This window comes from Saimiri boliviensis, chromosome 7, assembly GCF_048565385.1.
Source record: "Saimiri boliviensis isolate mSaiBol1 chromosome 7, mSaiBol1.pri, whole genome shotgun sequence".
NCBI lineage: Eukaryota > Metazoa > Chordata > Mammalia > Primates > Cebidae > Saimiri > Saimiri boliviensis.
In genome coordinates this window covers 37,217,477-37,240,549 of record NC_133455.1, presented here as the reverse complement: position 1 = coordinate 37,240,549, position 23,073 = coordinate 37,217,477, and the positions used below count along the sequence as shown (strand labels likewise).

General features: G+C 41.8%; 1 long non-coding RNA gene across 1 annotated transcript in view; it reads left to right on the top strand.

Annotated features, from left to right (window-relative positions):
* Positions 1 to 2,805, top strand: part of LOC141585086 (uncharacterized) — a 54,458-nt gene extending 51,653 nt beyond the window's left edge. Inside the window, exon 3 of the long non-coding RNA XR_012518366.1 lies at positions 2,413 to 2,805. This is a non-coding gene — a long non-coding RNA (uncharacterized LOC141585086). The remainder of the gene's footprint in view (positions 1 to 2,412) is intronic.
* The last annotated feature ends 20,268 nt before the right edge of the window (positions 2,806 to 23,073 follow it).

The window sequence follows — 23,073 nt, the reverse complement described above, 5'->3', positions numbered from 1 at the left end:
AGCCTGGCCAGCATGGTGAAACCCCATCTCTACTAAAAATACAAAAATTAGCCAGGCATGGTAGTACGCGCCTGTGGCAACATAGCAACACTCCGTCTCAAAAAAAAAAAAAAAAAAAAATTTTTTTTTTACTGTATGCCCTCTTCCTTCCTGATTTTATCTTCTTGCTCAAATCCTGCGTTTCACCTCTAACTTGTTTAACGAAGATGATAGCTGCTTTCTTGACTTAAGGGGCTAATTCTTCCAGGAATTTGCATTTTAAGAGATTCTTTTGAAGACTTTAAGGGTTTATAGACCCCAAATAAAATGTCAGGTGATGGAATTTAAGCTATTTTTGAGAAATGTAAGGCCATTTTTCCCTAGGTGGCTCACTTGTAAGGTATTGTAAGTAACAAGCAACCCTGCTTGTAGAAGACCTATCAAAGAAGAGATCTCTTCTGGGTAGGAGTTGGTTTCTTTCGAAATTGACAAAGATTTAGGGCACTTTGCCTGAAGTTTTTGCTGTGTGAGAGAGGAAATCTCTACTAATCCAGTGAACTGTAAATAGTGGTAAACACTTTAGCTGCCCATGTATGAAACAGCTAGTCAAGTGAAATATAACCAACCACTAAAATATGAAACTTAGAAGTCCTTCATAAAAGAAACCGGAGGCTGGGCACTGTAGCTCATATCTGTCATCCCAGTGCTTTGGGAGTCTGAGGTAGGAGGATTGCTTGAGCCCAGCCTGGGGGAGTCCCCATCTCTACAAAAATTTAAAACAAAACAGAAAACCTAATCTGGGCATGGTGGCACACCCTTGTAGTCCCAGCTACTTGAAAAGTTAAGGCAGGATGATTGCTTGAGCCCAGGAGTTAGAGGTTACAGTGAGCTACGATCACCTCTCTGCACTCCAGCCTGAGTAACAGAGAGCAAAGAAAGAAGCTGGAAAAATGATGCTGTTGGCTGGGATGAAATGAGTTTCTTTGACTTACAAAGTGTAGATTTTAAGATCACTAGTTTGGCAAAGTTAGAAAAGACATATGATTATGCAAAAGTACAAGAATAAGACTTCTGTTGAGGGCCGGGCATGGTGGCTCAAGCCTGTAATCCCAGCACTTTGGGAGGCCGAGGCGGGTGGATCACGAGGTCGAGAGATCGAGACCATCCTGGTCAACATGGTGAAACCCCGTCTCTACTAAAAATACAAAAAATTAGCTGGGCATGGTGGCACATGCCTGTAATCCCAGCTACTTAGGAGGCTGAGGCAGGAGAATTGCCTGAACCCAGGAAGCGGAGGTTGCAGTGAGCCGAGACTGCGCCATTGCACTCCAGCCTGGGTAACAAGAGCGAAACTCCATCTCAAGAAAAAAATAAATAAATAAAAAATAAATAAAAAGACTTCTGTTGAATTTGAAATGCATTCTTCAAACAATTATCCCCAAGATCAAACCATCTCCTATAATAGAAACGAGTAAAAAAAAGAATACTAGATAGCTGATTTGCTAGATAATTTGTAGACCTGTACTTGCAGCTAACAGAATAATTTTGAACAATCTGAACTATATACTAGCTGTTGAATACCCAAAAGTCACTTGGTTCCAATAATTACTAAGCCATCTCAAAATTGTGGGTAAAAACAATTGCTCCTATACTGGTTTAGATTTTAGCTCAACAGTATACATAAGTGATAAAATATGTATATACACACGTGTGTGCACACACACACACACACACACACATTCTCTTGAGAGTTTCAACTGGTTTCTTTTCTGAGTAGTCAGGGAAAACTTATTGTTTTTGTTTTTGAGATAGAGTTTCACTCTGTTGCCCTGGCTGGAATGCAGTGGTGCCACCTCAGTTCACGGCAACCTCCGCCTCCTGAGTTCAAGTGATTCTTATGTCTCAGCCTCCCAAGTAGCTGGGATTACAGGTATATGCCACAATGCCCAGCCATTTTTTGTATTTTTAGCAGAGACGATAGTTTCACCATGTTGGCCAGGCTGGTCTCGAACTCCTGACCTCAAGTGATCTGCCCACCTTGGCCTCCCGAAGTGCTGGGATTACAGGCATGAGCCACTGCACCCAGCTTGGAAACCTTCTTTAATAGGCGTCAAAAATGGTCCTTTGAGTATCCTGATGTATATTTGTTCTGGGTGACCCATCTAGTCACCACATTAGTAGAAATCTTGTCTTTTAGTGTACAGTTTTTGTGGAATTCTCACAGATACACAAAGATATGTATATAAATATGTTTACTGGAACATTTTAAAAACAAGAAATTGGAGATAAGCTGAAAATTTATTATAATGGGAAAGTTGTATTATGGTACAAGGATACAATGGAATGTAATTCAGTTGTTAAAATGAATGAGCTAAATGTATAGTAGGAATGTAAAAGGGCCCTCACTTTTACTGAACTAACTTCTCTCTCCAGCCTGCACTGATGGCCTCATGGGGAGTTCCCTACAATCAGTTGACAGAGCAAGAGAAAACTCAGACCTGGTTTCTGCATGGTTCTGTGTAGTGTGTGGGTGCTATCCAGAAGGGTACGGGACAGCATTTCAACTCCTTCTTGGGACATCGATGAAGGACAGTGGTGAAGGAAAAATCTTCCAAGTGGGAAGAACGTCAAACAGTACACCAGGGTGTTCATTTTGCTCACAAGGAGAAATGGACAACATGCAATTATATACTGATTCGTGAGCTGTGTCCAGTGGTTGGCTGAACTGTCAGAGACTTGGAAGGAACACGATCAGAAAACTGGTGAAAAGGAGGCATAAAAATGAAAAAAAAAAAAAAAAAAAAAAAAAAAAAAAGCAAAACAAAACTGGTAAAAATGGAAGGCATATTTGGATAGACCTCTCTGAATGAATGAGAACTGTGAAGATATTTGTGTCCCATGTAAGTGTTCATTGAAGGATGTCCTCAGCGGAAGTTTTTAATTAATTAATTAATTAATTAATTTTTGAGACAGGGTTTTACTCTGTTGCCCAGGCTACAGTATAGTGGCACAATCAGGGCTCACTACAGATTTAGGTAAAGCAAGAACATGGAATCATTGAGGCTGGACTCAGGTGGTCCCTTCACTTCAGCCTCCTGAGTAACCAGGACTACAGGTGCATGCCACCACACTTGGCTAAGTTTCGCAGTTTTTTGTAGAGACGAAGTTTTGCTGTGTTACCCAGGCTGGTCTCGAACTCAGGGGCTCAAGCAACCTACCTGCCTCAGCCTCACAAAATGCTGGGATTATAGGTGTGAGACACCATGCCCAGCCAGCAGAGGAGTATTTAAATGATCAAGCAGATAAGATGCCCTGGTCTGTGGATACGAGTCAGCCTCTTTCTTCAGCCACCCCTGTCATCACCCATGGGTGCGTGAAAATAGTGGCCTTCATGGCAAGCCTGGAGGTAAGCATGGTCCCAGCAGCATAGACTTCCACTTGTCAAGGCTGACAGCTACAGCCACTGCTGAGTGCTCAATCTGCTAGCACTGGAGACCAACACTGAGTCCCTGACATGGCACCATTTTCTGGGGTGATCAGCCAGCCACCTGGTGGTAGGTTGATTACCTTGGACTGCTTCCATCATGGAAGAGGCAGCATTTTGCTCTTACTGAAATAGACACTTACTTGGGATATGGATTTGCCTTCCCTGCATGCAATGCTCCAGCCAAAACTACCATCTGTGGACTTACTGAACGCTTATTCACCCCATCATCATAGTAGTTTATACAACATTGCCTCTGACCAAAGAACTCATATCGTATCAAACAAAGTGTGCCAATGGGCCCATGCTCAAAGAATTCTACTATGTTCTCCAACATTCTGAAGCACTCAGCTCGGTAGTATGAACGGCCTTTTGAGGACTCAGTTACAGCACCAGCCAGGTGGCAGTACTTGGTTGGGTTGGGACAAGGTTCTTGAGGAGGCTATGTGTCCTCTGAAGCAGTGTCCAATATATGATGCTGTTCTCCCATCGCCTGGCTTCCTGGGGCCAGGTATCAAGGGGTGAACATAGGAGTGGCACCACTCACCATTACCTCTAATAATCCACTGGATTTTTTTATTCCTGTCTCCATGACCTTCTGCTCTGCTGGTCTAGAAATCCTAGTTTCAAAGGGATAAAGGCTTCCACCAGGAGACACAATAATGATTTCATTAAACTGGAAGTTAAGACTGCTAGCTGGCCACTGAGGACTCATCAGACCTCTGAATCAAAAGGCAAAGGAGTTGCTGCACTGGCTGGAGTGACTGATCCTCACTACCAAAGGGAAAATGGATCACAGTAGAGGTAAGGAGGAGTATGTTTGGAATAGGAGATCTCTTAGGGTGTCCCTTAGTATCCCGATGTCCTGTGATTAAGGTCAATGGGAAACTACAACAGCTCAATCCAGGCAGGGCTCCTAATGATCTAGACCCTTTAGGAATGAACATTTGAGTCACTCGACTGGCTGAGGGGTCACAGCAGGCTGAGGAAATACTGAATGAGTATTGGAAGAAGGTAGTTAAAAATATCAGCTCTGACTATGTGACCAGTTACAGAAATAAGAACTGTCATGAGTATTTCTTCCTTACTTTGTTATGAATATGTTTACGTGCATGTGTATATATATATGTGTGTGTGTGTGTGTGTGTGTGTGTGTATCCATGTATATGCAAACATATATACACAACTATCTTTGTTTTCTTCCCCTCTTATCCACTTGTTACATAGCAGAGGATGTATTGGCTTTGCATTGTAGAATGTAAGTTACGGTGTTTCAAGAAGAGTGCACATCACCTAATAGCTTCGCATCCTTTTCTGGGAGAGGGTTAGTTCAGTTGAATACAGGATGGTTGTATCATGTTAGGCAGAAATAAAATCTTGTTATCTTTATTTGGAGATTAAGTAGGGTTTAAAGAGATGGCTATGGGTGCCAAATTGACCAGGGCTAGACTTGTGATGGTTAATTTTATGTGCCAACTTGGTTAGGATGCCCAGATGTTTGGTCACCAGTCTAGACGTTGCTGTAAAGTTGTATTTTAGATGTGAATCAGTAGGCTTTGAGTAAAGCAGCTTGCCTTCCATGATGTGGGTTGCCGAGCAATACATACAGTAAATTTCATTTTTATTAAAAATGTATGTTCAAGCATATATACAAATACTCATGGAAAAAAGGTCTGGAAACAATGTACAACAATTATTTCTTTTGGGGAATTAAATGGAAGTTGAGGTAAAGAAAGGGTCATGGCTGGGCGCGGTGGCTCATGCCTGTAATCCCAGCACTTTGGGAGGCTGAGGCGGGCAGATCATGAGGTCAAGAGATCGAGACCATCCTGGCCAACATGGTGAAACCCCGTCTCTACTAAAAACACAAAAAATTAGTTGGGCGTGGTGGCATGCACCTGTAGTCCCAGCTACTCAGGAGGCTGAGGCAGGAGAATTGCTTGAAACCGGGAGGCAGGGACACTCTAGCCTGGTGCCTGGTGATGGAGTGAGACTCTGTTTTAAAAAAAAAAAAGAAAGGGTCATATCTTTCCTTTTTTTTTTTTTTTTTTTTTTTAAATTAAGACAGGGTCTCACTCTGTCCTCTGAGCTGGAGTGCAGTGGTGCAATCTTAGCTTGGCTTACAGCAGCCTCAACCTCCCGGGTCCAAGTGATCTTCCCACCTCAGCCTCCTGAGTAGCTGGGACTACAGGCATGTGCCACCACGCCAGGCTAATTTTTTGTATTTTTTGTAGAGATGGGGTTTCACCATGTTGACCAGGCTGGTCTCAAATTCCTGGGCTCAAGTGATCGACCCGCCTCAGCCTCCCAAAGTGCTGAGAGTATAGGCATGAGCCACTGCACCTGGCCTCCCTTTTTATTTTTACAATTTCTCTAATTAAAATCCCCCCAGCTCCCATAGTGCATTCTTGCATTTGTCATTTATTCCAGGGAAAGGTACTACTTTTCTGTATTTTGATTGTATCTTGATTAAGAATATCAGTTATCAACTTTAGGCTGACAGATTTTGTTTCTTAATATTCACCTACAACTCTATGCTGGAACCGGCACTACTCTATGCATCAAAAGCACAGATATTCCATGGCCATCTTTCCTCCAATCTGCAGGCTGTAGAAGTGTGCAGAATAAGGCTAAGAATAATGTAGCTTGTTTGAGACTCAGTATTTCATGATGACTAAATTTAGTACCGTAAATTATTAACAATGTGATGTATTTTTTGTTTTTCTTTTGAGATGGAGTCTTGCTCTGTTGCCCAGACTGGAGTGCAGTGGTGTGATCTTGGCTCACTGCAATGTCCGCCTCCTGGGTTCAAGCGATTCTCTCACCTCAACCTCCCGAATAGCTGGGATTACAGGCACCCGCCATCATGCCCAGCTAATTTTTGTATTTATGTAGAGATGGGGTTTCACCATGCTGGCCAGGCTGGTCTTGAACTCCTGACCTCAGGTGATCTGTCTGCCTCAGCCTCCCAAAGTGCTGGGATTACAGGCATGAGCCACTGTATGTCGTGTGAGTACAGATAGCCTTTTATTGGTGGTGTACTTATATTGTTGCAGGTTGGGCTTCGCAGCCATAGACTCAGAACTTAACATGCAGGATGTTTATTAAGGAGTACCCTTGGGATCCTAACTTGTGGAAGGGGTGTGGGGGAGAGAGGTGGAGGGATAAATCCAGCTGTGATGCACACCAACCACAGTCTCGGCCAATCCCACAAGAAGCGCTGAGGCTAGCATGGCCCTTTGGGTTTGTCCTAAGTTGGCCTTAGACGGCCAAGTCTTTCTATTCCTTCATCATCCAGTCATTGGATATGGGCCACCTTGGAAAGGGTGTGACTTTGGGCAAGGTTGCTCTCTGCTTCTGAGGCAATCTGGGAAGTGAGATATGTGACTGCTGAAGGCTAATCGAGTTGCTAACACAGGGTAAGGCTGTCTGCCAAAATAACTAGCAGCTGGGACAACTATTCCTTCACTGAAGACACATCTGAATGGTTATCCCAACCTCATGCACTCTTCTTATTTTTGAGATCAGTTTCTCAGACTTTAAAACCATTATGTGTCTTTTTTTCCCTCTTCAAAATATATGTAATATGTATCAGTATGATAATTCGATGAGAAAATATGAAATACTTATGGCTTATTAAATGCTATCATTATAATTATTAATATTGTTAGTCTCACTTAGCAGATGTCTTGACAAGACCTGGTATTGTTTCCCAAGCTTTGTCAGAACAAAGCTTGGGAAATGGATCTGATACTAGTTGAAAAGAATATTATTACATTTCTGTTGTACATACATTATATCCAGCTGATCCTGAGAAAGTTTTAAATTTGGGGTTGTTTTTCTGTGGTACGAGTGCTATTCCCTTTACACATGATAAAGAAAATTTTATTCTTCATTTTTGCTTTTATGAGATCGAATTCAGTGGCGTTCAATGATTTCTAAGGAACTCTCTTTCCCGGCTTATTAAGGGAAAAGCCAGGCCGAGTTTATAATTCATCCCCCTGACAAATGTAACATCATCAAAAGCCATAACATTAAATAAAAAACTTAGCTTCTGCTCTAGGAAGACTAATCATGTGAGACTATTTTGTTAATGCTGTTGACATTTGGTTTCGTATTTGAATACTATGCTGATGAAACATACCTGTTAACTAGAAAAAAATGATACTAATATGAATAATAGAGGTTAGCACTTATTGAGCTCCGTACTAAGTATTTAACCTGCATTATGTCATTTAAGTATCTTCTCAGTCTTATAAGGCTGATAATTTTATTTATTTATTTTTGGGACAGAGTCTCTGTCGCCCAGGCTGGAATGCAGTGGTGCTAACATGGCTCACTGCCTCCATCTGCTGGGTTCAAGCAATTCTCATCCCTCAGTGTCCTGAGTAGCTGGGATTACAGGTGCCAGCCACCACACCCAAGTAATTTTTGTATTTTTAATAGAGATGGGATTTCACCACGTTGGCCAGGCTGTCTTGAACTCCTGACCTCAGGTGATTGGCCCAGCATGGCCTCCCAAAGTGCTGGGATTATAGGTGTGAGCCACTGCACCCAGCCGAGGCTAATAATATTATTGGGTTTTATTACAAATGATAAGCCGGAGGCTCAGAGGGGGAAGTTGCTTAAGGTCAAACATCTAGTAAGTGCAGAGCAGGGATGAGAATCCAGGTTAATTGGACTGCAAGATTCATGCCTCTTTCCGGTCCAGTTTATTGACATTAAGGACTGAGTTGAATACGTTTCTTTCAAATGGTCGATCGAGTCTTTCTTAAAAACGTACTGTGAGCCCAGCACAGCCAGGATTGGGGGAATAATAAATTATAAGCCTTTTTTGTGACTTTAATTTCGCTGAGGGATTTCAAGATTATCAAGGGGAATGTTTCCTAAACCTTAGTTATTTATTCACTGTTTTTCTGTGAGGTGCGGCTTCCCTCTTTCTGATTTCTCCCATCTCCGGAACTTCTCACAACTATGTTTAACAAAAGGTGAAAAAAAATGCAGATGGTTTTTAATTTATCTTTTATACCTCCTTGAAAGACAATTTAATACTTTGGTTAGTACAATTAGAAATTGATGTACTAGTGATAATTTATTTCACTATTTTATCATCCTTCTAAGCAATTCCACGATTCTTCCATTTTCTTATTATTTTAGTTTTTAAAAAAAAAAATCTGAGAAAAACTGATCAGAAATGGTAAATGAATTCCTAGGATAATGAAACAACAAAACATTTCAAAATGTGAGAAAAACAAGATCACTAACATCTCATAATTTATCTTAGCTTTTATAAGGGTCCAATTGACCCACATGGCAATTGCAAAATAGAATATGTTTTAGCCTATCAAAAACAAAGAAAGACAAAAATAAGTTAATTGTGCATTTAAAAATAACAAGAGGCTGGGTGCGGTGACTCACCCCTGTAATTCCAGCACTTTGGGAGACCGAGGCAGGCAGATCATCTGGGGTTGGGAACTCGAGACCAGCCTGACCATCATGGAGAAACCCCATCTCTACTAAAAACACAAAATTAGCTGGGTGTGGTGGCGCATGCCTGTAATCCCAGCTACTTGGGAGGCTGAGGCAGGAGAATTGCTTGAACCTAGGAGGTAGAAGTTGTGGTGAGCTGAGATCGCACCATTGCACTCCAGCCTGGGCGACAAGAGTGAAACTCTCTGTCTCAAAAAAACCAAAACCAAACCAAACCAAAACAAACACAAGAAGAGTATATAATTGGATTGTTTGTAACACAAAGGATAAATGCTTGGGATGATAGATAGCCCATTTACCCTGATGTGATAGTTATGCATTGCATGCCTGTATCAAAATACCTCAAGTACTCTGTAAGTATACACAGCTACTATGTACCCACAAACATTAAAAATAAAATAATAGGAGAAAATTAAATTCAAAAACAAAGAGCAAAATTTCTCTTTGTTTTTTGAAGAATTCTAAGATAAAACCAAAGTCAGTCTTCCTGGAGGAAGATCTTTATGTAAAAGTCAATCCTTACAAATATAACAGCTCAAAAAAGAAATTTGCTTTATTTTATTTTTTATTTTTTGAGACAGAGTGTCACTGTGTCATCCAAGTTGAAGTGTAGTGGTGCCATCTTGGCTCACTGCAACCTCCACCTTCCAGATTTGAGTGATTCTCCTGCCTCAGCCTCCTGAGTAGCTGGGACTACAGGCACATGCCATCATGCCTGGCTAATTTTTGTATTTTTAGTGGAGATGAGGTTTCACTGTGTTGGCCAGGCTGGTCTTGAACTCTTGATCTCAAGTGATCTGCCCACCTTGGCCTCCCAAACTGCTGGGATTATGGGCATGAGCCACTGCACTCAGCCTCAAAAAAAAAAAAAAAAAAAAATTTAAATTAAAATGAGTCCAATAGACACTGACATACCAAGGGCTTAATTCTGTAACAATTTTACAAGATAATATTATTTTTATCCCCATTTTACAGATAACAAATAACTCAGTGTTCAGCGTTAAGAAACTTGCAGCCAGACCAACCCCAGAGCCCATGCTCATAATCCCTTACTATTCAATCTTCCCAGATAAATAAGTCCTCCGATTTTTTTTTTTTTTTTTTTTTTTTACCAAGTCTCACTGTTGTCAGCCAGGGCTGGAGTGCAATGGCACCATCTTGGCTCACTGCAACCTCTATCTCCCAGGTTCTAGCAGTTCTTCTGCCTCAGCCTCCCAAGTAGCTGAGATTATAGGCCACCACCGTGCCCAGCCAATTTTTGTATTTTTAGTAGAGACAGGGTTTCACCATGTTGGCCAGGCTGGTCTCAAACTCCTGACCTCATGTGATCCACCTGCCTCAGCCTCCCAAAGTGCTGGTATTACAGGTGTGAGCCACCACACCCAGCCTCTTAAGGAGTTTTAAAAAGAAAGTTTTATATTCTCAATTTTGATCCACCCTTTTTTCCAGGAAATTCTTTCAACCCAAATCTTATATAATCAATTTTAGTAGGCACCCTCCTTTTCTGTTCTTGGAGAATAGGAATTAGTGGTGAATGCTCATCTATAGGCTTTGAGGATCATTATTAAGTTACTTTCCAGTGACAATTATAATTATTATTATTATTATTATTATTATTATTATTATTTTTTGAGACGGAGTTTCGCTCTTGTTACCCAGGCTGGAGTGCAATGGCGCAATCTCGGCTCACCACAACCTCCGCCTCCTGGGTTCAGGCAATTCTCCTACCTCAGCCTCCTGAGTAGCTGGGATTACAGGCACGTGCCACCATGCCCAGCTAATTTTTTGTATTTTTAGTAGAGACGGGGTTACACCAGGTTGACCAGGATGGTCTTGATCTCTCGACCTCGTGATCCACCCGCCTCGGCCTCCCAAAGTGCTGGGATTACAGGCTTGAGCCACCGCGCCTGGCCGACTTAATTATTAATTTGCTTAATTATTAAGTCACTCTCCAGGTTATACAATTTTATTTTATTATTTCTTCTCTTCCTATTGAAAAGGGGGACAGGGCCTTGCTCTGTTGCCCAGGCTGGAGTGCAGTGGCATGATCTTGGCTCACTGCAGCCTCCAACTCCCAGGATCAAGCGATTCTCCCACCTCAGCCTCCTAAGTAGCTGGAACTACAGGCATGCACCACCATGCCAGGCTATACCATTTTATTTTTTTAAAAATTTTCAGCCAGGTGCAGTGGCTCATGCCTGTAATCCTAGCACTTTGTGAGGCTGAGGTGGGAAGATTGCCTGAGCTCAGGAGTTTGAGACCAGCCCATTGTGAGACCCCGTTTCTACTAAAAATACAAAAAATTATCCAGTTGAGGTAGCGTGGGGCTGTAGTCCCATCTTCTCAGGAGGCTGAGGCAGGAGGATCACTTGAACCAGGAAGGCGGAGGTTGCAGTGAGCCAAGATTGCACCACTGCACTCCAGCCTGGATGACAGAGTCTTGCTCTGTCACCCAAAAAAAAAAAAAAAAAAAAAAAAAAAAAAAAAAAAAAAAAATTCCTGTTTTCTTTTCCTATCTTTCAGTCATAATTACTGCTCTCTTCTACCTTATCTCCAAGATTTCCAGGTTTCATTTACATTGTGAAGCTGAGATTTGATCATGTTCTTCATAATAGGATTATTTTTACTATTTCTGCAGACTTTTTCTTTTTTTTCAAAGAAAAAAATTTTTGTCATGAAATTTTCCTGTAATTGACAGTAGCATTTAATTAAATTTGCACAAGTCACATTCACTCTGCAGCAGATTGAGCCACATCTCCTGATATTCATACCCCTCTGTAGTTTTCACTTGAATCTGGGCTGGCCGTGAGACCTGCTTTAACCAATAGGACACAGAGGAAGGTTTAAGCCTTAAGAAGACCTAGCAGCTTTCTTGGGGAAGCCAGCTGCCATGTAATATATCCATCCTAAGACCGCCATGCTGTGAGCAGTTGTCCTCCACATGGTCTCTCCACGAGCCCAACCTAGCCACATGGAGAAGCCATGTGGTGGAGAACAAAGTCCCTGGCCAACAGCCTCAGCCGATCTTCCAACCGACAGCTAGCACCCACTGGCCTGGCTATGAATGAGGCCATCTTGGAAGTAGATTGTCTAGTCATAGTTACGCCATCCCAGCTGCCGCCTTGTGGAGCAGTGACAAGCTCTTCTTGCCAAGCCCTGTGCAAGTTGAAGAATTGTGAAACAGATCATTTAAATCATTCAAATTATTTAAGGCAGTATTTTCCGGAGTGATTTGTTCAACAGCAAGAAGTAACTGAAACACTCTCTCTGGGCAAGGCTTTCTTTTTTTCACCTGTAAAGTGAATTAGTTGGACAAGGTAATCTCTATCTCTGACAACCTATTATTTAGAGTGTAGTCTGTGTTGTTCCTTTGCTGCTCGACTTCTGCCTACAGCCCCATATTGGTCCTGTATATTCTTATTTGATACCAGTTTGTGACTAGGCCTTGTTGAAATTTATTCTCTTTTTATTCCCCCTTAGATTCAAGTCTCTAACTTGCCAGAATCATTTTGAATCGGTATTTTAGGTGCTGATTTCTGTCCTGCGGTGTGTTAATACTGCTCCCACCTTGGTGATGTGTCCATTTTATGAGCTTGCCTTCTACTTCATTTCATTCTGAAATCTCACAGCTGTGTTCTCGCAGCTGGACTGGCAGATTTGCTGTCCTTTTTGGCCTTCGGAAAATCTTATTGGGATGGTTTCTAGAATTCAAAACTCTGAAACTTGCCTTTCCCACCCATTTGCTGTTTTCTGGCTCAATCATATTCCTGAATTGGTCTCTTTTCCAAGATACGGCATGCCCATTCCTGTGAATTTCTTGTGAATAACATGTGCTATTAGGAAGTTAATGAGAAAAATACTTTTCTTTTTTGGTGGAGTCTTGGCTCAGAATATTCCTGAAGCAATCATCATCAATTAACTATGCCTCAAGACTTCTGTGATAGGGATGTAAAGCCAGTAATTCTTTTTCACATCATGTTGAATTCATGTCTCAGAATATTACAGCACATCTGTTCTCCTTGAGCTGAATTTATTCCAGAAGGAACATGTTTCCTAATAAATATTGTCCAGTCATTTTTGAAGGACCCTTAAGCTTGGAGAGCGGTAATTGATTCTCAGCATTTTTCAAACTACTTTCAAGGTTAGTCACTGCTGGCCATCTGTTTATTCTGTTTAGAAAGAGTTCCAAACATAGCCTAGAGTCATCATGAGTAATCTTAACAGGCTCACTGGAGCATGTGCCATAACTCCCATCTTCCCAGGATTTCAAAAAATGCTATTGAAAAGAGCTGCCTGTCTTTTAGGGCCCACCTCTCCTTTCTTACGGATGATAGACTATCTAGGAGCTAAACATGTTAACTGAGGCAACAACAAAATAGAAGCATTGATCCATGGGGTAGGTGAGTGTAAGGTTCACACAACACAAATTCCCATTGGCGCAAAGTTACTTGTTCTAGGGCAGAAGGCCACTGTTTCTTCAACTCGTGCCTCAACCCGCTCCAATTGGAAAAACACTCATTGTCACAGGCCCTTTAAACATTTGTCTAAACATTTTTTGGGATAATACGATTTACCCCAGAAATCATGACTCTGTGCTTTCCTGTGTAGTAGGCCTTTGCTTTTGGTTTTTGCCCAGCATCCTTTCTTTTCTGGAACTGCCTCTCCTTGTGTCCTGTGACTCTGATGGGCTACAATTCCCAGGCCTCACTTATTTCACCATAGTAATAGCACATAATCCCGGCTTGACCATCCATGGTAACTTCTTCATCCTGACACCGGGATTGGTTCAAGTGTTGGCAATTGATCCAAGCAGGGCCAATCAGAGACTGCGCTGAACTGATAGATGGATGATGGTAGAAGATTCCTCTGCAGAAGTTGCTACATTAGGACGCGGCATGCAACCACACATAGTAATTATCCTAAGCCACACCGAGTCTGCTTTATATTAAGAGAAAACTAACATACGGGAGCAGAGTGAAAACAGAGAAGATGAGAAGTGCTAATGATGGTCTGGCCCCTGGATACAGCTATATTTGAATTTCTAGGACATTCATTTACTTTTTCACTTTAGCTCATTTAAGTTGTGTTTGTCTCATTTGCAATCCAAGAGTCATAATTAACAGCAATGTAGTCTTCAAGAAAAACATATGCAATCTTAAAAATAGCTTCCTTCTTGAAAATATAAATCATAGTTATTGAAACTTTAGAACAGATTTTCATATAATTTGGTAATTTTTTGGAAGGTGAGAATGTCAGAGGTGAGAGTGGTTTCCTTAATCCAGGCAGGTGGAGCCTTGTCTGACAAGATTCTCCATCCAAATCTTTAAAAAAAAAAAATGTATTATGACCTACTGGGAGGTTTTAGCTCAGGGAACAGAGTTGTTGCTTCACTCTGTCCCCAAACATTAGGAATATAGGATCCAAGGAAATAACTGGAATTAAGGAACTGTGGCCTGTGTATCTCCTTATGAATGCCTGTTGATTTCAAGATGTACTGATGATATGATGGATGAAGCCACTGGGCATAGCTATTTTCTGTTGGGTGTGTCGGGAGCAGTGAAAATGACGCTTGTAAGCACAGACGATCAGTAATTTTGTACTTAATTTGCCTCTAACTCCCAGCTTTGTAATTAAGCATTTTTATCTTTACAAAGCAAATTGGCCATCATTCGTTTTAAGACTTTCCAGGATGTTTCGAAATGTCTCCTCCTCCTTCCTATTTCTTCTCTTTTCTCTTTTTACTTGAATTTTGTCTTTTCACGTTGATTTGTGATTTTCAGTTGAAATTGTATCTGTATTTTGTATTTTAAGGTATCTTAAACGTATTTTGGAGGTACACTAAATACACACACACATATGTACTGGATAGGGCTGGAGACTTCTGGGAGACTTCGTGTGACTATTAATGAAATTGTGCATTGCATTTGGACTCAATTTTACCCTCTAAAAAAATCAATAAGCACATTAGAGAACTTAGTAAAAATGATCCTTTTGATAAGCACACTAAATTAATTAAAAATTATTGAATAGCTGTGTGCAAGGAATTATGCCAAATATTGGGAATGAGAAGAAAGTGATTTGATTCTCTGCTCTTGAGAAATCTACTATCGTTAACAGATTCAGTGTCCCAGACAGGCAGAAGGAATACTTCTCTTAGGCTCATATTACACCTGTCTTGATTATAGCATACATCATAATTATTTCTGTAGGCATTCATGTGTGTCTTTAGAATACAAACTCTATGTTGAGCCAGTTGGCTGTCTTCTTCATTTTTATATTCTCTGTGCCTAATATTGTCCCTGACACAGTAGTTAGTTTATTTATTTATTTATTTTTTTGAGACAGGATCTCATTCTGTTTCCCAGGCTGGAGTGCAGTGATGTGATCTTGACTCACTGCAGCCTCACCCTCCTGGGCTCAAGTCATCCTCCCACTTCAGCCTCTGGAATAGCTGGGACCACAGGCTGGCACCACCACACCTGGCTAATTTTTATATTTTTTATAGAGGCAGTGTTTTGTCATATTGCCCAGGCTAGTCTCAAATGCCTGAGCTCAAGCAATTCTACCCACCTCAGCTTCCCAAAGTGCTGGGATTATAGGCTTGAGCCATGGTGCCTGGTGGTAGTTTCTTAATAAAAGCTTGATATTGATACAATTAATGTGATGTGCAATTCAAACTGACTTTAAAAGTGAGGAAGTCCACCAGGCGCAGTGGCTCATGCCTGTAATCTCAGCACTTTGAGTGCCGAACAGGTGAATCACTTGAGGTCAGGAGTTCGAGACGAGCCTGGTGAACATAGTGAAGCCCTGTCTCTACTAAAAATATGAAAATTAGGCCAGGCACGGTGGCTCACGTCTGTAATCCCATCCTGAGAGGCCTAGGCAGGCGGATCATGAGGTCAGGGGTTCAAGAGCAGCCTGGCCAACGTGGTGAAACTCCGTCTCTACTAAAAATACAAAAATTATCCAGTGTGGTGGTGCATGCCTGTAGCCCAGCTACTTGGGAGGCTGAGGCCGGAGAATCACTTGAAGCCAGGAGGTGGAGGTTACAGTGAGCTGAGATGACACCACTGCACTCGAGGCTGGGTGACAGAACAAGACTCTGTTTCAAAAAAATAAAAATAAGTAAGATAAAATATGGATGTCATTTCCAATACTGACCCAGATGCTGCTGTAGAGAATAATGGACACGAAAGATCCTCCCAGACAACAGAATTGGGGGTGATCAGGTGGGTCGACCAAGGAACTTACTCTGCCAGGGCAGGGAATCTTTGCAACTTCTGCTCATTAGGATTTGACAGTTGCTAAGGACCAGTGACAACTGGATATTTCCCATTCTTCCCTTGTCTGACTTGGAGTTTTAACTGCGGCTATCCTGTCTTTTTGTCACAGAAGTGGATAGTGGATGTCTAGTGGATGAGTCACTGCTCCAAAAGGAACCACATCCATACCTGATGGAGAGGTCTTGGACTCTTAGATGGATGGGGTAACTGAATGGGACTTCGGATCAGTTTCCTTGGGAAGGAGATGAATGTGTTCTTATGTCTCAGAAGGGTATGCATTGATTCTTGGGTGACCAGAAATGTGGTCTATAGAACCTACTAATTGGTCACTTATATCCATTCTCTCAACCTCTCTCTCCTTTTTTTTTTTTTTTTTTTTGGAGACAATCTTGCTGTGTTGCCTAGGCTGGAGTACAGTGGTGTGATCTCAGCTCATTGCAACCTCTGCCTCCCAGGTTCAAGGGATTCTCATGTCTCAGCCTCTTAAGTAGCTGGGACTACAGGCATGTGCTATCATGCCTGCCTAAGTTTTGTATTTTTAGTAGAGACGGGGTTTCACCATGTTGGCCAGGCTGACCTTGAACTCCTGGCCTCCAGTGATCTGTTGGCCTCGGCCTCCCAAAGTGCTGGGATTACAGATGTGAGCCACTGCACCCAGCTCCCTCAGTCTTCTTTTTGGTAATAGAACCTCCAATTTTTAGTTCGGCACGTGGCTACCAAGCTGCAACTTACATTTTTCAGCTTTCTGTGTAGGTATGTAGGCCATGAGACTACGTTCTGGTGAATGGGAAGTGGAAGGAGATGATGAGTACCCTTTTTACCTTTTCACTTGAACTGTGAGGTGGTGGTGAGCCAGTTGACTGTGCGATTGAGAGCTTCATTTTAGTACATTTTCTTTGCAGGGGTTAGCAAACATTTTTTCATTTGAGGCAGAGTCTCTCTCTGTCACTCAGGCTGGAGTGCGGTGATGTGATTGTGGCTCACGGCAAGCCTCAACCTCCTGGGCTCAGATGATCTACCCACCTCAGCCTCCTGAGTAGTTGGGACTACAGGTGAGTGCCAGTGTGCCCGCCTAACTTTTTTTTTGGAGACAAAGTCTCACTGTCATCCAGGCTAAAGTGTAGTGGCATGATCTTGGCTCACTGCAACCTCCAGGTTCAAATAATTCTCCTGCCTCAGCCTCCCGACTGACTAGCTGGGAGTACAGGCACACACCATGATGCAAAGCTAATTTTTGTATTTTTAGTAGAGATGGGGTTTTGCCGTGTTGGCCAGGCTGGTCTCAAACTCCTGACCTCAGGTAATCCACTAACCTTGGCCTCCCAAAGTGCTGGATTACAGGTGTGAGCCACTGTGCCTGGCCCCATCTAATTTTTTATTTTTTTGTAGAGGTGGGGTTTTGTCATATTGCCCAGGCTGATCTGGAACTCCTCAGTTTCCTAACATGCTGGGATTATAGTGTGAGCCACCACGCCAAGCAAATCTTTTCTTAGAGCCAGATAGGAAATATTTTACCATGCGGGTCATAGGGTCTCTGTCCCAGTGACTCAATTCTGCCCTTGTAGTTCCAAAGCAGCCATTGACAAGACTTCTACAAATGAATGTGGCCATATTCTAATAAAATTTCATTTACCGAAACCAGTGTCCAGCCTGCTAACTCTAGTTGGTTTACCTCTGCCGTGGTGGGACAATAACATAATGAACTCTGGTTCCCTAGATGCCCTGGAAAGAGAGCCACCCTACACTCCAGATCACCGAGTAGCTCAGATGTTTATGTGAAGGAAAAATAAGGTGGTTTTTTTTTTTGTTTGTTTGTTTGTTTTTTTGACAGGATCTCACGCTGTTGCCCAGGCTGGAGTGCAGTAGTGGGATCACAGCTCATTGTAGCCTCGGCCTTCCCGGGCTTAAGTGATCCTTCCACCTCAGCTTCCGAGTAACTGGGACTACAGGCATATGCCACCATGTCTGGCTGATTTTTTATTTTTAAAATTTTGTGTAGAGACACTGTCTCATCACGTTGCCCAGGCTGGTCTTGAACTCCTGGGCTCAAGCAATCTTCCTTCCCTCGGCCTCCTGAAGTGCTGGAATTACAGGCATGAGCCACTGTGCCCGACCTGAGAAATAAGTTTTTAACTCTTTAAGTCACTGTTACTTTGGATGCTGTTAAGGTGTTCAAACCAATATCTTAATGCAACTATATCTTCCAGTGAGAAGTATCTAAATATGGATGATCACAGTCCACTGGGAATGTTATTTATTTTAGTCACTAATCTATTTCTAGAAAAAGAAGTGATGATTGGGAAAGTCATCTTTTCAAAATCCTGTAGCAAAGCTGACATGGTACTGATGTGGTACTGTTTCCCTTGATTCTGAAGATGCCAGTTGGAAGTAACAACTAAAGATAACATTCCTTTGCTTTTGTTTTTAACCTGAAGTCATCGTAAAGAGGTTAAATGACCTCTTTACATTTAGGAGATGTTAAATGACCTCAGAGCCACTTTTTACTAGTAAGAATGTAATAAATAACTTGCATTTCACCCATGTGCTGTAGCTCACACCTGTAATACCAGCACTTTGGGAGGCTGAGGCAGGTGATCACCTGAGGTCAGGAGTTTGAGACCAGCCTGAACAACGTGGAGAAATCCCATCTCTACTAAAAAATACAAAATTAGCTGGGCATGGTGGCGCATGCCTGTAATTCCAGCCACTATGGAGACTGAGGCAGGAGAATTGATTGAACCTGGGAGGTGGAGGTTGCAGTGAACCGAGATCACACCACTGCACTCCAGCCTGGGCAACAAGAATGAAATTCCGTCTCCAAAACAAAACGAAACATAACAAAACTTGCATTTCATTAAATGCAAATTTGTTGCAGGTTCCAACCTGCAATTCTGGTTAAACGTAAATATCTTAAAGGCAGTATACTTGTAAAGAAAATTTCAGCATGTTGCATAACGTATTCACACTGTGCCCATCGTTCAAGACATTGCATGTACTCTTGTTAATTTCCCTAACCACCTTTTAAATTTATAATTAATATAAAATTAAGAAGAATAGTGAAATTCTTTCATATTGGTGACAGTCCATTGTTTTCTAAAGAGCAAGATAATCAAAACAAAATAATTGGTCATTCTGAAGAAGAAAATTTGCTAAATGAAGCAACTGGAAAGAATGGATTACAGTTGTTTTTGAGAAACTTTACATCAATTGTTCATATTAAAAGTACATCTTCCAAGTATCTTCTCTGTTTTCCTTAGTCCTTTTAGTGAAGTCATCTGTGTTTACTTTATTTATTTACGTAATTATTTATTCATTTACCTAATGTCATCTTTTGGTCCTGTAATTTTAAAGAAGCACGAAGTGATGTTTATACTGCCAGTTTGGGGTTTTGCAGTAGCAGGCGTGGTTGTCTTATAACGGCTCTTTTGGTATAGCCAACGTCATGTTCCTTATTCGTGTGTTATTTTCAAAATGTATTCAAGGCAGCGCCCCCTGAGACAGCTGTGACAATAATGCCCCCCATGACAACAGGGGAAATGTGCCAAAGCTCAGCAAAACAAAATTTACTTGGCAGGGGAGAGAGAATAGAGGCTTTTCACAGCTCTTTGAAAATGCTAATAAGGCTTCAACCTTGAACCATGTTTGCTTTTTATCTGGGAAACCCTTTCCAGTTACGATAGCATTGATATAATAAGAGATTCCAAGTTAGGAGTCTATATAGTAGCTTTATGAGATGGACTAGTCCAAAATTCAGGTGCTCCCTCCTCACCTGGGAGAACAGTGCACTTTGGGACATTTTAAAGCACACAGTCAACTTCTTTGGCTTTTTTTTTTCTTTTTCTTTCTTTTTTATTTTATTTTTTTGAGTTGGAGGCTTGCTCCGTTGCTCAGGCTGGAGTGTAATTCGAAATATTGGCTCACTGCAATCTCTGCCTCCTGGGTTCAAGTAATTCTCCTGCCTCAGCTTCCTGAGTAGCTGGGATTACGGGCACTCGCCACCACGCCTGGTTAATTTTTGTATTTTTAGTAGAGACAGGATTTCAATATGAGGCTGGTCTTGAACTCCTGACCTCGTTATCCACCTGTCTCAGCCTCCCAAAGTGCTGGGATTACAGGTGCGAGCCACCGAGTCTGGCTGTCTCCTTTAACTACTGCTTCTAACAGGCTCACAGGCTCAAGGTTGGCAGGCTTTACTGCCAGGTGGGTGTAGCATTGTGTTAATGTGGATGAAATACATTTGCAATGTGTACATAGTTGACTCACAGCTCTTATTTTGTTCTCATGAGTAGCTCTTTAAACCTCCCTGCCCTTTTTGTCCTGTGTTGCTTAGATGACTGGAGAAAAATATTATTATTATTTGATGGCTTAATTTAAAGACCCACACTAAACCAACTGAGCTCAACCTTCAGCCTCACACCCACCTTTCAGTATCTGGCACTAATCTTTTAAATACCTTGTCAGAGGAATACTGTTTCCTGGGTGTGTTCAAACTAGTCCTGTTGTTATGTCCCAACAACAGTGGGATCCTTTTCAGACGAAAAACACATGACGGCTCAAAGCCAAGCTGCCATGTAAAAGCGTTCCCTTTCCTTCCTCTGCCCCCACCCACTTTGGAGTAATTAGATGGATGGTGCTTTTCTTCTGTGATTTATCTGTGTTTTTAAAGGCAAAACTCCCATGAAGAGATGGGCTATTAAGTATTCCCACAGTTGGCTCAGTGCAGTGGCTCATGCCTGTAATCTCAACTCTTTTGGAAGCTGGGGAGTGTGGATCGCTTGAGGTCAGGAGTTTGAGATCAGCATGGCCAACATTGTGAAGCCCTCATCTCTACAAAAAAATACAAAAATTAGCTGGACTTGGTGGTGGGGGGCTAAAATCCCAGCTACTCAGGAGACTGAGACAGGAGGATCACTTGAATCCGGAGGCAGAGGTTGCAGTTGTGAGATAGTGCCTCTGCAGTCCAGACTGAGCGACGGAGCAGCACTCTGTCTTAAACAGACAAACAAACCAAAAAAGGATTCCCACAGTCAACGCTTTCAACTATCTCTTTGAAAATTTCTTTTTTTTGTTGTTTTTTGTTTTTTGTTTTTTGTTTTTGTTTTGAGACGGAGTTTCGCTCTTGTTACCCAGGCTGGAGTGCAATGGCGCGATCTCGGCTCACCGCAACCTCTGCCTCCTGGGTTCAGGCAATTCTCCTGCCTCAGCCTCCTGAGTAGCTGGGATTACAGGCACGAGCCACCATGCCCAGCTAATTTTTTGTATTTTTAGTAGAGACGGAGTTTCACCTTGTTGACCAAGATGGTCTCGATCTCCTGACCTTGTGATCCACCTGCCTCGGCCTCCCAAAGTGCTGGGATTACAGGCTTGAGCCACCGTGCCCGGCCCTCTTTGAAAATTTCTATTCCTCTTTTGTGGTTTCTAAAAAACTAAGAACTTTGAGGAGTTATGCATAAAAAGCTCTAACTCAGGTCAGGTGCGGTGGCTCACGCCTGTAATCCCAGCACTTTGGGAGGCCGAGGTGGGCAGATCATGAGGTCAAGAGATGGAGGCCATTCTGACCAACACGGCAAAATCCTGTCTCTACTAAAGATACAACATTAGCTGGGCATGGTGGTGCATGCCTGTAATTCCAGCTACTCAGGAGACTGAGGCAGAAGAATTGCTTGAACCCAGGAGGCGGAGGTTGCAGTGAGCCGAGATCACACCACTGTACTCTGGGTGACAGAGTGAGACTCTTGTCTCAAAAGAAAAAAGCTCTAACTCTTCTTTTGATCATTTTTAGAGTTACTAATTTATAGCCTAAAGAATTATATAAGGGTGGGCATGGTGGCTCATGCCTGTAATCCCAGCACTTTGGGAGTTTGAGGCCAGTGGATCACTTGAGGTCAGCAGTTTGAGACCAGCCTGACCAGCATGGTGAAACCCCATCTCTACTAAAAAAAAAATACAAAATTAGCTGGGTGTGGTGGTGCACACCTGTAATCCCAGCTACTTGGGAGGCTGAGGCAGGAGGGAGGCAAAGGTTGCAGTGAGCCGAGATGGCACTATTGTACTCCATTCTGGGCAACAAGAGCAAAACAATGTCTCAAAAAAAGATATATATATACATACGTATATATAAGGTGATGTCAGTTAATATAAACACAGATAAAATAGGATCTTGGAACTATGTGTTTTATCAGTACATAGCAACGCTCATGTTACTGGTTATGAATAAGTGTCACAAAATGTATTTTTTCCTACAAAAGAAACATTATGAATAGGCTACTTAGCATGCATATTATTCTTCGCTTAGTAATGAGTGTCATAACGTCTTTCTTTTTTTTTGTTCTCATGTTCCTAAAGCAATAAGAAAAGCAGATGGGATAAAAACAACAGAAGGATATTATGCATGTGTTTATGCAAATAATATGGGTTAAACATTTTGTGATAGCTAAGTCAGTGCCATGAATAATAAATAATTTGTAGGCACTGAGGAGTCAAAATTTAAAAATGTGGAAACTTACATTTACAGTGATTTCAAATTGATTTAGGAACCAAAGCCTACTTTCATGACGAAGTCATTTTTCAGTGTTTTAACAACTACATCTACCGTTTTTTTCACCCTTTTAAAATCAAAATATATGTGTGTATGTGTATGTGTTTAAAATAATGCTTATTATAGAAAATTTGAAAACAAACCCTGAAATTGCATCAGATAATTATTTCCGATAATTGAACATTTTGATACCAAAAAATCCATATAAATTCATGTGTTCTACTATCTGCTTTGCCTCCCACTATATGTTGATATTTTTTACATTTTCTTTCTTTCTTTTTTTTGAGACAGTGTCTCAC